Source organism: Lactuca serriola, chromosome 6 (genome assembly GCF_051521515.1).
Source record: "Lactuca serriola cultivar US96UC23 chromosome 6, Lser_US96UC23_V15, whole genome shotgun sequence".
NCBI classification, from domain to species: Eukaryota; Viridiplantae; Streptophyta; class Magnoliopsida; order Asterales; family Asteraceae; genus Lactuca; species Lactuca serriola.
This window is the reverse complement of record NC_136413.1, coordinates 95,364,290-95,382,965: the sequence shown is the minus strand read 5'-3', so window position 1 is coordinate 95,382,965 and position 18,676 is coordinate 95,364,290. Positions and strand designations below refer to the sequence as shown.

The window sequence follows — 18,676 nt, the reverse complement described above, 5'->3', positions numbered from 1 at the left end:
TGTTGACATTAGAGGGAAAAGTCTCATCCTGGTCCTGGTCTGCATTAGCACCATCCATCTGATGGCTACTTCTCAAGTTATCTGCTCTAGTATTATCTAGAATAAAACTAGAATTTGTAGACTCATCATAGGAAAATAGGTCATTTGAATTTACATTGACAACTGAACTATCAGTTAAAGATGAAGTTCTAATCTTGAAAGGAAACACTGACTCATAAAACTTTACATCCCTGGAAACAAAGATAAGATTAGAATCAAGACTGAGAACTTTGTAACCCTTTTTATCAGAAGAATAACCAAGAAAAACACACTTATCAGCCCTTTCAGAAAATTTATCATTATTATTCAGCTTAGATGCAAAACACAAACATCCAAATACCCTAAGTTTATCAAAAACAGGTGCACAATTATAAACAATTTCATAGGGAGAAGAACCATTTAAAACTGAAGTAGGTGTTCTATTAATCAAAAAAACTGAAGTTAATATAGCATCTCCCCAGTGTTTAATTGGCAAACCAGACTGAAACATTAAAGACCTAGCAACATTTAAAATGTGCCTGTGTTTTCTCTCCACAACACCATTTTGTTGTGGAGTATGAACACACGATGTTTGATGCAAAATTCCTTTTGATTTAGTTAATTGTCTCATTCTGTTGTTCAAAAACTCTGTACCATTGTCAGATCTAACAGTTTTAATTTTAACACTAAACTGATTAATCAAAATATTAAAGAAAACAAGAACAGAATCATAAACTTCATCCTTAGACTTTAAAAGATAAACCCAAGTTGCCCTAGTAAAATCATCCACAATAGTCAAAAAATACCTAAATCCTTCTGAAGTTGTCACTTTATAAGGACCCCAAACATCCAAATGAACTAACTCACCAAGTTTAGAAGTAGTATGCTGACTAACAGGAAAGGATTCTGTAGTTTGTTTAGCCTTATGACAAATGTCACAAGGTGGAAGTAATTCACTTCCAATCTTAAGTTTATGTCTCAAAGAACGTAAAACTTGATCAGAAGGATGACCAAGTCTATTGTGCCAAGTTAACTTAGACACACAACAAACAGAAGAAGAAATAGTAGAATTAGATAGACTACCTGAAGGTGCACTATTAATGTAATAGAGACCTCCAGACTCTCTACCACTCCCCACCATCACCTTTGATTGTAAATCCTGAATTTTGCAATTATGCTCATTAAAAACAAACTCACAATTACTATCTTTACAAACCTTATGAACAGAAAGCAAATTAACATTGAAATCAGGAACAGCAAAAACATCAAACAGTGTTAAAGAATTGGATAAATTCATGTTATCAATTTTTTTAATTTTAGCTGATGTACCATTGGGATGACACACCAGCAGATCTAAATTTGACACATCCACAGTGTCATGGAGCAGTGACTCAGAGGCAGTCATATGTTGATTAGCCCCTGAATCAACTATCCATCTTTGACTACAGACAGAAGAATTAAAAGCTTGAAAACAACAAGTACCTGCCATATTAGCACTAACAGAAGCTTCTTCATTCACTTGCTTATCACCAATAAGTTGTAAAAGTTTGAAATAATGATCCTTAGTAAGGTAATGAAACTCAGAATCACCAGAAAAATTATTAGTACTAGCACTTCCAGAAGAAGTGGTAGTAGAATTAGCAGAAAAGTTTTTAACAAAGTTATTCTGATTATTAGTTTCACTTCTTGACCTAAAATCCTTAGGATACCCAATTATTTTATAGCACTTCTCAACGGTATGACCCTTAATACCACAATTCTTACATTGAACAGTTTGACCCTTATTTTTATTAACATTAGTCTTGTTATTAAACTTGCTATTAAAAGCAGATGTCTGAGACTTATTTATAAACTGAGAAGCTTGAAGAGAAGTCAAAGAACCATTTCTTTGAAGTGATTCTTCTCTAGACACAATAGAGAAAGCAGTTTTCACATTAGGTTAGGGATCCATTAACAAAATGTGACTTTTGACTTGACTATATGAATCATCAAGTCCAGATAAAAATTGCATAAGCTTCATGAGATTTGAATGATCCTTTAGTTTAATAGAAGCATCACAGGTACACTCTGTTAAACTAGTAAGACCATCAAATTCTTTCCATAAAGAATCAAGCTTATTGAAGTAATCAGACAGAGAAGTACCATTTTGTTTAAGGGAATTAATTTGTTGATGTATATTAAAAACAACAGATCCATCAGATTTATTGTATGTTTCAAAAAGATTTTCCCAAATATCCTCTGCTACTTCAGAATAGGCTTGACTCTGATAGATTGAGTCAGATATAGAAGACAACAACCAAGAACAAACAACAACATTAGCTCTATCCCATTTAGTTTTCTTTGACTCATCGACACTGCTTTTTTTACAAGTACCATCAACAAAGCCTAACTTATTCCTAGCTTTAAGAGCTCTAGAAATTGAACTTCTCCATAACCTAAAATTTTCATTACCAGTCAACTTGATTGTAATTATAGAAGTAACCGCATTATCAGAAGGGTGAATATAGAGAGGATCATCAAAATTAATCAGATCATCCTTCCCACTTCCACTGGGTGGATCAGTTGTCTCACCCGTCATAGAAGCAAATGAGAATAGAACTCAAGAAAAGAGACTCAAGAAAACTTGCCCCTGAACTGATCTTATGTCCAGATGGTCACCACGTATATCGGGGCCCAAGACAACCAGAACAGAGGAAGAACTAAGAAGATATACAAAAATAAAATCAATCAACACAACATAGATCACCAGGATCTTTACAAACAAATATGTAAGACAAAGAACAAGAATACGAAATTGCTCACAAAGCTTTTTTTCGACGAGTCAAGTGCAGAGATCGACTCTCTTTGTCCGTTCTCAACTAGGGTTTATCAGTGATGAACTCTGACCCCTAGTGAGTTATTTCAGACTTAGAGATTAATCAATTTGGCTTAATCTTTGTTCACAACGAGTCTTGTAAACAAACTTGATTTGATCGTCACAGAAGAAACCTACAAGATCATAACAATCTCGCAGTACCAGATACAAACAAAAAACAGATGTTCGATTGGATTTTCTAACGAAAACCCTAAATCAACTGAACATCAGAAAGAGTGACACAGTTGATGAAATCGAAAATCAGAGTTCACACGAACTCATGATACACAACAACTGTGTCAGTCAAGGAAGAGATCGAAAACAAGTTAATGAAAGGGTTTAAGAAATTACCAGGACGATCGTGAGACGAACAATCGCAAATCAACGAACATCACAAGAACACCGAAGGAGCCATAGCTCTGATACCATGTAAAGAAACATAATCGACACAAGATCTTCCCAACATCATCATTTCATTCACTATGAAACAGATGGTTTACATCAACAAATTACAACTCAAACCTTACTACAAAATCACTCATACCCTCATATTATAGATCTTGTAAAACAACGATTTATGAACAAACCCTAACTTGAGATGAAAGAGAAAACTGAGAGATAAGATGAGGAAAAATATCTTCGTATATGTATAATGAGATCACCTAACACTTCATATATCATAACCCACTAAACATCGGGTATAACTCGTATATCAATTGACCCGCGTGTCCTTTACCTGCAGAATAATAACATGTATACAAAATACATACAAATATATTGTTTATCATTTTAATTAACTAACATATTAACACATTTAACAAATTAATGTTTAAGTTTGAAACTTTATTAATTCTTTTCAACAGATTCAGAGGTTTGGTAGATATAGATAGATAGATAGATATATAATCTTTACCAATTGTAAGTGTAACGATATTTATCATATAAATTATGCCAAGGTATAGCGAATCATTGAAGCAATACAAAATTACAAATTAAGGAAATGGAAGTCCATGTTTGATTGACTTTATTTTTATATAGGTTCATCCTCTATGTCCATGCTTAATCTATATCTTATTCTTTAGCGAAGTTTATATCCACTTTCATAAATATCTTGTGTTTGTAATTATATAGTTATCAACTTAAAATGCTTCAGTAAATTTTGATGGTCATGGCATTTTTACTAGTACAGATTATAGAAACTAGAAAGTGTTGTTATAGCATTTCTATTGTTGGACCTCATTTAGAAGTTCAAAATACTATAACATCGTCGTTCTGTTACATTGTTCTTTCTATCAAGTTGTTCATCACCATCTTTTGTAATTTCATCAAATTGTAACAAAAAACCCCAACTATTGTGCCGCCACTATAATCATAGCAACGTTTTGCTTTGGGGAGTTTTTGTTTCACTGTTTTGTTTTAAACATATGGGTACCTTTTATTTGATTGTTTTGTTTATTGTGTCCGAGTCAAAAACCAATGATTTGATGCACCTCTTTTTACATTATTTGGGGAACCTCAATGACTCGGTTTTATGGATATGTAAAATAATGACTCGGTTTTATGGATATGTAAAATACATGATTTTCAATTCTAGCAGGAAAATGAGGGCAACATATACTCAATTTACAGTGAGTAAATAGAATTCCATACTCGATCTTATAGATACATATAGAATTCTATGGAAAGTTGTATTCGATGAAAGTCATACTGCTAACTAGCATGAATGCGCTAACTATGAATATGATGTCTGAAGATGAAAACCTACTTTAAATGTTACTGAAATGTTTAGATTATTATTTTAGCGAAGATGAAAACCTACTTTAAATGTTACTGAAATGTTTAGATTATCATTTTAGCGATATATATTTTTTCTTTAAATGAGTTATAACGATTTAAGTCATTCTGCCGTTACAAAAAAAAGTGATTTAAGTCATTCTATAACGATTTATTTGTATGTGTATACCTAATTATTTCATAAAAGTTAAGTTGTACATTGATATTTAATATTAATGAACTAGAAACTACACTGTTAGACCATTCCCATTCATGACTAAAAGTAAAGTTGGTTGCAATAATAATAATAAATAAATAAGAAATGGGGACAAAAGCCACCGACGGAGTGGGCATATCAAACATAGAGTTGATATTACTTTTCTTTTCTTTTAATCCACGTGTCCTTCTATAAATTAACCATTAGATTTTTTAGAATAAAATCATATATTTAATAAAATTTAACATTATCCACTTCAGAAAAAAATACTGAAAATCGTAATTTTTTTTACCTACAAAAAGAGTATGATATCATATATCTTTATATCCAATCCCCATTTTGTATTTTAATCCCTTTTTATTTGTATTTTCTAAATATGGATGGTGAGTTTCCAAATTTTTTTTATATAAATTTTGGAGACTCTCAAAATCGTTCTAATGCTCAGTATTTTGAAAATTCTTCGTTTTTTTCAAATCCTAACCAAAATCCTGTCACAAATAATCTTCAAACATCACAAAATACTGAAAAACAACCAGGAGGAAATAAATGGGATGCTGCAAAAGATCTCTTTAATGTCAGCATGGTGTTTTGCTAATGAAGATAAGGAGCGTGGAAAAAACAAAAAAAAAGCATCATTGTGGGCACAAATAAAGCAACTGTATGATGCCGCTCGGGTTGAAAATCCAGAAAAGCTAAATAGCAGGAACGAAGATCAAATGAGAGGTCGTTTTAAATGGCTTAGTGAAAATGCACAAAAGTGGGTTGGTGTGTATCGGGAAGCATGGCGTCGAAGAAGAAGTGGAGTGAGTCAAAAAGATATTGAAAACAAGGCTCATAAACTTTATGAGGCGAGTGGGAATAAGTTCAACGACATTATTGTTTTTAATGAAGTTATGTGTAAACATGAAAAGTGGGTTTTAGAGTTAGATCATGACACAACACGTTCCCGTCCTGAATGTGAAGTGGGTAATGAAGAAAGTGGTGGTAGCTCGAAAAGATCAAAGACTACTGAAGAAGGGGAGTTTTGTGTCCATTCCAACCCAGAAACGCCAACTAGTGATGGTTCAATGGTTAAACATCCAACAGGCAGAGATGCAGCAAAAAAAAAAAGGAAAGGTAAGGCTTCTAACGAAATTGTTACAGAACTTCGTGCAATGAGGCTTGCTAGAGAAAGTGAACTTGAAGTCATGAAAAAAAGAATCGACTTGGATAAAGAAATGCAGCAACAAAGAATCGACTTAGACAAGGGAAGGGAGCAAAAAACAGATGAAAGGGAACTCGTCAAGATGCAACTTTTGCATTTGAACACATTGCTACAAAAGGAGCATTTATCGCTTGAAGAAGAAAACATGAAACACTTTCTAATGTCGAAGTTTTATGGAAACTAATTATTGGTCATCATGTGTTTTATATTTCCAGTTTGTCTTTTAATTAACTTGTAAAATATTTTATTATGTAGTTTTGTTTGTTATGTACTTGTAAGATATTATACTTTTGTATTTCACGTATTTGTAATATATTTTATTAAGTAATGTTGTTTATAAATCTCTTTTGCACATGGAGTTGTCAGTAGGCCAGTAGCACACTTTATCATCTACCAAATCGAATATTATCTTTATTTCTATGTGTCACTTTTGTATTAGATGCTTAGATTTTATTTAGATAAACTAACAGAACATTATCTTTATTTTTTATAATTATCTTTTTAGTATAAATAGGCATATCACTGGCATACTTTGATATCCAACACTAACTCTTCATTTCTTATCTCTTTGAAAAATGTCTCATAATGAAAACTCATTGAGTTCGAATGAATATTCAGAATGGGAAACACGGGTTGTTCAAAATAATCGACAACTCGATGAAATCATCACTGAATTACTCATACAAGATCATCCTCCCAGAGCAAGAAGGAGGTATTGCGATCGAGAGCGTGAGCAGGGCGAGGCACGTTTAATGGAAGACTACTTTGTTGACAGCCCAACGTATGACCAAGCAACCTTTCGGTGTAGATTTCGTATGCAAAGACCACTATTTCTCCGTATAGTGACAGCTGTTACAGCTAATGACCTATATTTTCAACAAAGGCGTGATGCCACAGGTAGAAAAGGTCTTTCACCATTGCAGAAATGTACGGCATCTATGCGGGTTTTGGCGTATGGGACATCAGCAGATGCACAAGATGTGTAGCACCTGGTTCCTAGTATGTATTCTTGATTATTAACTCTCCTTATATATTGCATTTTAATCTTAGACTCGGCGAGTTGAAGGACTAACTCGCCGAGTAGAAGCAGGACTAGACGCGGGATCTACTCTGTCTACTCGGCGAGTAGGCTCATGGGACTCGGCGAGTAGACCCTGTCTGGACTAAAACCCTAACCCGGGTGTTTGCACCCTATTTAAACAATCTAACCCAGCCTCCATTTCCCCTAGCACTCCCAGAGATCTGTAGAATGAAACCCTAGCCCCCTTTGTGTCCTTGTGGGTGATTTTTAGCATTGTGAAGGTGGTTTGGAGCTTGGGAGAAGAAGGAGAAGGTTGAAGAGTGCAAGAAGGGAAGAAGATCCGGAATCTACTCTGTGAAGGGCTTCTATTCAGGTAGAAAAGTTCCTACCTTGATCTTTAGTTCATTGAACCCCCTTTTTGTCCCTAAAAAGAGGTTTTAAGCCCTAAGAACCTAAATCTCTATGTGTTTATGGTTAATGTTCTGCAAGGACTTCGGATTTGGACCTTTAGGACATCCTAGTAGCATAAAGTCTCTGTGGTTGAGGTGATTGAGGTCCCTATTGAGTGTAGGACCTCTTAAAGAGCTTGGAATTGTATATTTGAGCTCATAGGGCCGTGCATGCACGTAAAGTTTGCAACTTTACGTGGTAAACATGCCCTAGGACCATAGATCTGTGGTTTTGAAGCATTGCATGTCTCAGATCTGGCCTACTTGGGAAATGGGTCGAGGGACTCGGCGAGTCCCAAAGTGGAACTCGGCGAGTTTTATGCAGATGGTCTTAGACTCGGCGAGTTGGATGAACAACTCGGCGAGTCCTATGAAGATTGCCTGGAGCTCGCCGAGTTGTTCTTCAAACTCGGCGAGTCATATGAACTTTTGCAGAGCAAGAGGGGTTTAAGCGTTGAAGGATCAACCCTTCGTACCTGCACGCGGAATTAACCGTGTAACGAAATCCCTAAAACCCCAAACCCTCGTATGGGGTGTTCTGGTGTGGATTGGAAGCGAGTAGGGGATCCGCTCGAGGAACTCGGCGAGTCGGGAGTCGAGTTGGCCCCATATTCCCGAGTGGTGAGTCAAGGGTGACTCAGTGAGTGGGAGAGGGTCTTAGCGAGTAGGACCGGATTAGTAAGGGAAGGACTCGGCGAGTTGCTCGCGGACTCGGCGAGTCCAATCAACTGGAAGTTGACTTTGACTTGGATTTCGACTTGGTCAAGGGTAAAAGGGTAATTTTAGCCTAAGTACATCTAGCAGTGTTTGACTGATCGTTTTGTGGGAATTATAGCCGGAGGATGTCCACAGCAGCAGCAACAGTAGTAGACAGTCAGTTCCCGATCAGATCAGCAGCTACTTTGAGGTGAGTTACCTTCCAGTAGCGGTGGGTCTACGGCCACAATGCCGGCCCACCAGTAGGAGTTGTATGTAGATGATTGTCTCTGTGATATTCATCTAGGGATTACTACTACCTGTGTTATGTGATGTGCTAGTATGACATGATGCTATGTGCTTGTGACAGTAGGGGGAGATAATCCCTAAGATATCCGGTCGGTAGGGCCGAAGGGGTAGTCATACCCAGCCATGCTAGATAGATTCTGATATTGTGATACATGTTATGTGGTAGTAGTAGATGGGACAAATAGTTCCCCAGTATCCGGTCGAGAGGACCGAAGGGGAGGCCAACACCCAGATATGCTAGGCAGCATTCGGTCGAGAGGACCGAAGGGGAGGCCAGCACCCAGATATGCTAGGCAGTATCCGGTCGAGAGGACCGAAGGGGAGGCCAGCACCCAGGTATGCTAGGCAACGTCCGGTCGAGAGGACCGAAGGGGTAGGTCGGACACCCAGATATGTCTGACAATATATGTATGTTATGTGGTTATATGGTATGTGGTACGGTGGGGGAACTCACTAAGCTTCGTGCTTACAGTTTTCAGTTTTGGTTTTAGGTACCTCTTCAGCTAAGGGAAAGGAGCCGGCGTGGTAGCAGCATGTCACACACACTCTTGTTTCCGCAGTTATGAGATTATTCTGGGATTGATACTCTGATATTTTGGTTGTTTACATGTTGTGGATTTCAAATTTGGGTTTCCGATGTGAAATGGTTTAATTAAACAATGTTTTAATTATTAATGTTTTCTAAGTAATGTTTTAAAAACGAAATTTTTGGACGTGAAAACTAGGTCGTTACAAGTTGGTATCAGAGCCCTGGTTTGAGGGATTTGGACTCACCTTCGGGGGTGTCTGAACTCAAATCAAGGGAGTAAAAGATTTTCCAAAAAGAAATGTTTTCTAAGAATTAAGAAAAGGGTTTGAGAAAGAACGAAGTGTGTGATGTGCGCAACCGGCCGAGCTCAAGTAAGTATTCCCCAAAGTACCCATACAAGCTTATGTTGTGTTTATCGGTTTCAGTAGAAAGGATTTAGTAGTGATGCCTTATGTGTCTGCTTTATGTGCTTCAGTGTATGAAAATTGCATGCTAGAATTGAGTAGACAGCAGTAGGATAGCCGGTTAGGTTATGCCTGATAGTATGAGTATTAGCTCTGTATGCTAGATCAGTTTCTCTCTATGAGAGCGGATTTGCTTGAGATTGTTCCCTTAGTTCGAATGCTGCTTGCTTTGTGCTTTGTGGGACTCTGAGTGGTGGGAGTTAGCCATTAGGTGAATACGTCACGTCACATGTGATCAGGGTTGAATAATCTTAGAGTGCTAGATTTGGCCCTATTATGCAGCTCTCGTTTGAGTCTAACCGTTGTAGGGACGAGTCTGTTACTCGAAGGATTATCCGAGCCTCACCCCATGTGATGGTATTCAGGTAATGGTTAACTGGCATTACTAGGAGGCCTTCAGCAGCTGAGGACCTGTTAGGGTGGAGCCTGAGATTTCCTAGGGCAAGCCTAGGATGAGTATAGCGGTGATCAGCAGTAGTGGAAGGAATCTGGTGGAGTCGAGGCAGTCCTTGAAGAAGGTACGGATAGATGTGGAAGGTAGTATGGGCCCGTACTACTGAAAGTAGAGGATCCGTACCCGAACCAAGGAAGGCCAAGATAAGACCAGGGAACTTGTAAGTGGTTGTGATCCCTCAAGAAGTATCAGTATCACTAATGATTGTTATTTATGTATTACAGAATGGTGGTACTACGATCGAGGCCGATAGATGGCGGTTTAGGAGAGGGGTCAGGTTCGGGATCAGGTTCCGAGCCAGTAGATGAGGGACTACGTAAGTTCATCGCGTCAGAGATCACCAGGGGTATCCTTGAGTCGACCCCCATTATCTTCGGGTCGATCAAGAAGGGGATCATCGAGTTGATGGAAGATCGCCTCCGGGCATTCAGGAGCGACATGGCATCTGGCCAGTCGGGATCTCGCACACTGTCCTTTAAGGACTTCAGGGGCAGTGGTGCGCCGGATTTCCATGGGGTGAAAGACCCATTGTCGCCAGACGATGGATTGTAGACATCGAGTCTGCATGGTTGACTAGCTTCTGCCCCGAGGGGTCGAAGGTGAGGTATGCAGCAGGGTGCTTACGAGACCGAGCTCGAGACTGGTGGGAGTCAGTGGGTGACTCGTTGGGAGCCTCAGCGATCGAGGATATGACTTGGTCAGATTTTATGACCAGATTCAGGGCAGAGTTTGCGCCGGCTATCGAGCTTCAGCAGTTGGCCAGGGAGTTTTTGGACATGAGGCAGACGACGAAGACTGTGGCGGAAATCACCGCCAAGAGGGCACTGTTGGTGCCCCAATATGCAGGCTATGAGGACATGAGGAGGACCCGCTATCATGACATGCTCCGGGCAGATATACGGGAGCACGTTAGTTTTTCAGCTTGCCCCACCTTGGACTCTATGATTTCCAGGGCGAGGGAGAGGGAGATAGATTTGGAGCACATCCGGAAACGGAAGGCAGAAGAGGGACAGTCAGGAGGGGCTTCAGGGAAGAAGCCCAAGGGATCAGATTTGGGGCCGAAAGGCCAACAGGGACGGGGCCGCTGCAGGAAATGCGGCAAGACACACGAGGGGGCGTGCAGGTTGGGATCATCAGGCTGCTACAAGTGCGGCAAGTCTGGGCACTATAGCAGGGATTGCACTGCTCCGACAGCAGTTATTCAGACGTCTGAGTTGCTGTGTTTCCACTACAACCAGAGGGGCCACAAGAAGGCCAATTGCCCCCAGTTGATAGTTTCAGCGCCAGCTCCAGTGACCCTGCAGATCATAGATGGCCGGCAGGGCAAGGCAGAGGCTCAAGTGGTGAGGAGCCGGGCATTTCAGCTGACCGCCGAGGAGGCACGCACCGCACCCGATGTGGTGACGGGATCGTTCCATGTGAACGACATCCCAGTTCAGGTGTTGTTCGACTCGGGTGCCTCCCGATCATTTGTTTCCCTTGCGCTTAGCAAGAAGTTTCCTGAGTCTTCGGGCGTGTTAGATTGCCCTTTAGAGGTAGAAATTGCCGATGATCGATCGGTGCGAGCATCAATGGTGTTTCGGGATTGCGTATTGCGTTTGTTTGAGGAGTGCTATCTGGTAGACTTGGTTCCCATTCCGTTGCGTGGGAACAAGGTGATTATAGGCATGGATTGGTTGAGCCCCAATGGGGCAGTGATAGATTGCGCACAACAGCTGGTGCGAGTCAGGACCCCAGGTGGGGAAGAGTTAGTGATTCATGGCGAGAGGCCACAGTGTGGACCCTCAGTCTGTTCAGCAGCGAGGGCTAGACGATACCTTCAGTAGGGATGCGCAGGTTATGTTGCGTATGTGATGGATACCCAGGAGGCAGGTAAGGTGACGGTGAGCGAGGTTCCGGTGGTGCGAGATTTCGCAGATGTTTTTCCAGAGGAGCTTCCTGGGATACCTCCGGAGCGACAGGTGGAGTTCAGGATTGACCACGTTCCTGGTGCGGCTCTGATAGCCAAGGCACCGTATCGGTTGGATCCTCCTGAGATGCAGGAGTTGTCTACGCAGCTGCAGGAGCTGTTAGACAAGGGATTCATTTGACCGAGCAGTTCACCCTGGGGAGCCCCGATTCTGTTCGTGAAAAAGAAGGACGGGTCGCATCGGATGTGTATAGATTATCGGGAGCTGAACAAGGTAACGGTGAAGAACCGTTACCCACTCCCGAGGATTGATGATCTCTTTGACCAGCTTCAGGGAGCGTCTTGGTTTTCCAAGATCGATTTGCGTTCAGGTTATCATCAAATGAGGGTCAGAGAGGAGGATGCGCAGAAGACCGCGTTTCGGACACGCTATGGCCATTATGAGTTCGTGGTGATGCCGTTTGGGCTCACCAATGCTCTTGCCGCGTTCATGGACCTCATGAACCGCGTATGCAGACCGATGCTGGATCGGTCTATGATAGTTTTCATTAACGACATCTTGGTTTATTCCAAGACACAGGAGGAGCATGAGGAGCATCTGAGAGAGGTTTTGGAGACCCTGAGGAGGGAGAGCTTGTATGCCAAGTTCTCCAAGTGCGAGTTTTGGTTGCGCGAGGTGCAATTTCTCGGACACCTTGTCAGCCCGAACGGGATTCTAGTCGACTCGGCCAAGGTCGAGGCCGTGATGAGATGGGAGGTTCCTAAGTCTCCACCCGAGATTCGGAGCTTCCTAGGATTAGCAGGCTACTATCGGAGATTCATTCAGGATTTCTCCAAGATAGCCGTACCCCTGACGCGGCTGGCGAAGAAAGCCGTGGTCTTTCGGTGGGGACCCGAGCAGCAGGCTGCATTTGAGACGCTGAGACGGAGATTGTGCGAGGCGCCAATCTTAGCCCTGCCAGAGGGCGTAGAGGATTTTGTGGTTTACTGTGACGCGTCCATTTCAGGATTGGGCGCGGTACTGATGCAGAGGGGGCATGTCATTGCCTACACTTCGAGGCAGCTCAAGCCTCACGAGGCGAACTATCCGACGCATGATCTGGAGTTGGGGGCAATGGTTTTTGCCCTCAAGATCTGGCGGCATTACCTCTACGGGGTTCGATGTACCATCTACACGGACCACAAGAGTTTGAGGTACCTCATGGATCAGCCGAATCTGAACATGAGGCAGCGTCGGTGGTTGGACGTGGTGAAGGATTATGATTGCGAGATCCTCTACCACCCAGGAAAGGCCAATGTGGTGGCCGATGCGCTTAGTCACAAGGTGGCGCCAATCAGGGATATTTGCATGAGGATGACTGTGGTGACTCCCCTGTTGGAGCAGATCCGGGAGGCTCAACAGGAGGCTATGAAAGAGGAGCATCGAAAGAGTGAGCGAATAGTGGGTCAAGTCACCTCTTTCGATTATGATAGCCGGGGTTATTGACACTACACCGTAGGGTGTGGGTGCCATATCATGGAGGCGTGCGCCAGATCTTGATGGAGGAGGGACACAAATCTCGATTCTCTATTCATCCAGGGGCGACGAAGATGTATCGGGATCTTCGCCTAGACTATTGGTGGCCCTGCATGAAGCGGGATGTGGCATGGTACGTCGAGCGGTGCTTGACCTGGAGGAAGGTTAAGGCCGAACATCAGAGACCGCATGGAAAAATGCAGCCGTTGGACATCCCGTTGTAGAAATGGGAAGATATCACGATGGATTTTATCACGAAGCTTCCCATGACCGCGCTTGGAGTAGATTCGATTTGGGTCATCGTAGATCGATTGACCAAGAGTGCTCATTTTATTCCGATTCAGGAGAGCATTTCGGCCGAGAAATTGGCCGACATCTATATTAGGGAGATTGTGGCGCGGCACGGGGTGCCAGTATCTGTTATCTCGGACAGGGATGTGCGTTTTACTTCCAAGTTTTGGAAGAGGTTTCATGACGAGTTGGGCAGTTGTTTGCATTTTAGCACTGCCTTTCACCCACATACAGATGGTCAGAGCGAGCGGACCATCCAGAATCTGGAGGATATGTTGCGGGCGTGCGTGCTAGACTTCGGTGGTAGCTGGGATACTTATCTTCCCTTGGCTGAGTTCTCGTACAACAGCTACCACACGAGAATCGACCGCCCTCCATTCGAGATGTTGTACGGACGGAGGTGCAGGACCCTGATATGTTGGGGAGAGGTTGGTCAGAGAGTTATGGGGAGCACCGAAGTGGTGCTCAAGACTACCGAGAGGATTCAGCAGGTTCGGAGCAGGCTGCAGACCGCGCAGAGTCGGCATAAAAGTTACGCCGACAAGCGCCGATCTGACCTGGAGTTCCAGGTTGGGGATATGGTTCTCCTGAAGGTGTCGCTTTGGAAGGGCGTCATTCGATTCAGGAAGCGGGACAAGTTGGGCCCAAGGTATATTGGGCTGTTCAAGGTTGTAGCCCGGGTGGGCAAGGTGGCGTATAGGCTGGATCTGCCAGCCGAGCTCCGTCAGATACACAACACTTTCCATGTTTCTTAGCTGTGGAAGTGCCTGGTAGACGACTCCACAGTGGTTCCGTTAGAGGACGTTCAGGTCGATGGCGGCCTGAATTATGTTGAGAGACCAGTAACAATCATCGATCAGAAGTCGAAGGATTTGAGGAACAAGCAAGTGGAACTCGTGAAGGTGCAATGGCAGCACCGGAAGGGATCAAAGTGGACTTGGGAGCCGGTGGAAGAAATGATGGAGCATTACCCTGAGCTATTTTTGGAGCAAGCAACAGACTTCGAGGATGAAGTCTAAAATAAGTGGGGGAGATTTGTAGCACCTGGTTCCTGGTATGTATTCTTGATTATTAACTCTCCTTATATATTGCATTTTAATCTTGGACTCGGCGAGTTGAAGGACTAACTCGCCGAGTAGAAGCGGGACTAGACGCGGGATCTACTCTGTCTACTCGGCGAGTAGGCTCGTGGGACTCGGCGAGTTGACCCTGTCTGGACTAAAACCCTAACCCGGGTGTTTGCACCCTATTTAAACAATCTAACCCAGCCTCCATTTCCCCTAGCACTCCCAGAGATCTGTAGAACGAAACCCTAGCCCCCTTTGTGTCCTTGTGGGTGATTTTTAGCATTGTGAAGGTGGTTTGGAGCTTGGGAGAAGAAGGAGAAGGTTGAAGAGTGCAAGAAGGGAAGAAGATCTGGAATCTACTCTGTGAAGGGCTTCTATTCAGGTAGAAAAGTTCCTACCTTGATCTTTAGTTCATTGAACCCCCTTTTTGTCCCTAAAAAGAGGTTTTAAGCCCTAAGAACCTAAATCTCTATGTGTTTATGGTTAATGTTCTGCAAGGACTTCGGATTTGGACCTTTAGGACATCCTAGTAGCATAAAGTCTCTGTGGTTGAGGTGATTGAGTTCCCTATTGAGTGTAGGACCTCTTAAAGAGCTTGGAATTGTATGTTTGAGCTCATAGGGCCGTGCATGCACGTAAAGTTTGCAACTTTACGTGGTAAACATGCCCTAGGACCATAGATCTGTGGTTTTGAAGCATTGCATGTCTCAGATCTGGCCTACTTGGGAAATGGGTCGAGGGACTCGGCGAGTCCCAAAGTGGAACTCGGCGAGTTCTATGCAGATGGTCTTAGACTCGGCAATTTGGATGAACAACTCGGCGAGTCCTATGAAGATTGCTTGGAGCTCGCCGAGTTGTTCTTCAAACTCGGCGAGTCATATGAACTTTTGCAGAGCAAGAGGGGTTTAAGTGTTAAAGGATCAACCCTTCGTACCTGCACGCGGAATTAACCGTGTAACGAAATCCCCAAAACCCCAAACCCTCGTATGGGGTGTTCTGGTGTGGATTGGAAGCGCGTAGGGGATCCGCTCGAGGAACTCGGCGAGTTGCTCGCGGACTCGGCGAGTTGGGACTCGAGTCGGCCCCATATTCCCGAGTGGTGAGTCAAGGGTGACTCAGTGAGTGGGAGAGGGTCTTGGCGAGTAGGACCGGATTAGTAAGGGAAGGACTCAGCGAGTTGCTCGCGGACTCAGTGAGTCCAGTCAACTGGAAGTTGACTTTGACTTGGATTTCGACTTGGTCAAGGGTAAAAGGGTTATTTTACCCTAAGTACATCTAGCAGTGTTTGACTGATCGTTTTGTGGGAATTATAGCCGGAGGATGTCCACAGCAGCAGCAACAGTAGTAGACAGTCAGTTCCCGATCAGATCAGCAGCTACTTTGAGGTGAGTTACCTTCCAGTAGCGGTGGGTCTACGACCACAATGCCGGCCCACCAGTAGGAGTTGTATGTAGATGATTGTCTCTGTGATATTCATCTAGGGATTACTACTACCTGTGTTATGTGATGTGCTAGTATGACATGATGCTATGTGCTTGTGACAGTAGGGGGAGATAATCCCTAAGATATCCGGTCGGTAGGGCCGAAGGGGTAGTCATACCCAGCCATGCTAGATAGATTCTGATATTGTGATACATGTTATGTGGTAGTAGTAGATGGGACAAATAGTTCCCCAGTATCCGGTCGAGAGGACCGAAGGGGAGGCCAGCACCCAGATATGCTAGGCAGCATCCGGTCGAGAGGACCGAAGGGGAGGCCAGCACCCAGATATGCTAGGCAGTATCCGGTCGAGAGGACCGAAGGGGAGGCTAGCACCTAGGTATGCTAGGCAACGTCCGGTCGAGAGGACCGAAGGGGTAGGTCGGACACCCAGATATGTCTTAAAATATATGTATGTTATGTGGTTATATGGTATGTGGTACGGTAGGGGAACTCACTAAGCTTCGTGGTTACAGTTTTCAGTTTTGGTTTCAGGTACCTCTTCAGCTAAGGGAAAGGAGCCGGCGCGGTAGCATCATGTCACACACACTCTTGTTTCCGCAGTTATGAGCTTATTCTAGGATTGATACTCTGATATTTTGGTTGTTTACATGTTGTGGATTTCAAATTTGGGTTTCCGATGTGAAATGGTTTAATTAAACAATGTTTTAATTATTAATGTTTTCTAAGTAATGTTTTAAAAACGAAATTTTTGGACGTGAAAACTGGGTCGTTACAAGATGAATATATGAGAATGAGTGAAACTGTAACAAGGGATGCTGTAATAAAGTTCGTAGAAGGTGTCATTGCATGTTTCGGTGAAAAGTATCTTAGAAAGCCAAATGAAGTTGATTTGGCAAGACTACTTCATGTGGGGGAGGAACGTGGATTTCCGGGTATGATAGGAAGCATTGATTGTATGCACTGGACATGGAAAAATTGTCCCACTGCTTGGGCTGGACAATATGCAGGTAGAAGCGGTAAACCAACAATCATTTTGGAAGCCGTTGCGTCGTATGACTTATGGATATGACATGCATTCTTTGGAACACCAGGTACGTGCAATGACATTAACGTCCTCCATCGGTCTCCATTTTTTGATGATGTATTAGCAGGCCGGGCACCAAATGTGAGTTATGTCGTGAATGGTCAGGAAAATAATATGGCATATTATCTCACTGATGGCATATATCCCTCATGGGCTGCTTTTGTCAAGTCAATAACTTTCCCTCAACTTTGAATACACAAGTTGTTTGCTGAACATCAAGAGGCCGCTAGAAAAGATGTTGAACGAGCATTTGGAGTTCTACAAGCTCGTTTTGCATTTCTTCGACACCCATGTCTTTTGTGGGACAAGGATATGATGGGGAAAATTATGATTTCATGTATTATCATTCATAATATGATTGTGGAGGATGAACGTTGCACATACCTTCACTATTATGATCCATCCGAATTTCTAAATGACAGACCTACAAACCGGAAACGAAGAACCTATATTGAAGATGACGATCAAAATTTAGAATATTCCATGCAACGAATTGCAGACCTATCCAATTATATGACTAATAGGGCACAACTTTGCAATAGAGAAGCTCATAACATTCTGAAAAACAATTTAATTGAGCATATATGGCAAAAATTTGGCATTGATGGATAATTATGTAGTTTGCATCTTCGTATCTGTAATCTTGTATTTCATGTTTTAATTGTAACTTTGTTTATCTATTTTATTAAGTTTGTTTTATAAATATAAAATATTTTTTTTGTAGTTTTATATTTAAAACAAATAATTTATTAATAGAACCTAATTAAATATTTTTAATTTTTTTAAATAAATATTAGTAGAATAAAAAATAACCTTAAAATTTATTATTTATATAAAAAAATGGTTTGAGTTGGTTTGCTAATGGGTGTAAGAAGTTGAGTTTAGTTGGGTTGGATATGTGGAAGAGAGAGAAACTATTTAATTAATGGATAGTTGGATTGGTTTTAGTTGTGAATGAGAGTAGTCTTAGTGTTTAAATGTTCTTATTATGAGCTTGTTTTTTTGGTTATTATGCGCAACTTAGGTTCTACACATGATAGCTTTACTATCGGTTAACCAAAAAATAAAAAAATAAACCTTCGGTTTTAGTGATGGTTAGTGATTATGGGACTGTAGTTCGGTTTTGATTCGTTTTTTTGGATAACTCTCAAGGTTTTACACATGACAACACAAAACGTGTTTCTATTTATGACATTTTTCACTTGTTAAATTATTCTTGATGCTTCAATCTATTCGAGAACATCCCTTGTATGATTCAAGGCTATCATGTTTACAATTGGATTGCTGTTTGCTTCACATTTACAACAATGTAAGGCAAATGATCTATGAAAACAAAATACATGTTAAAATGTGATTTTATATAAACTAGAGCATTTAC

At 42.0% G+C, this 18,676-nt stretch overlaps 1 pseudogene; it reads left to right on the top strand.

The window, feature by feature from the left end:
* The first annotated feature begins 6,634 nt into the window (after positions 1–6,634).
* Positions 6,635–17,910, top strand: LOC145060021 (uncharacterized; annotated as a pseudogene).
* Positions 17,911–18,676: the final 766 nt, after the last annotated feature.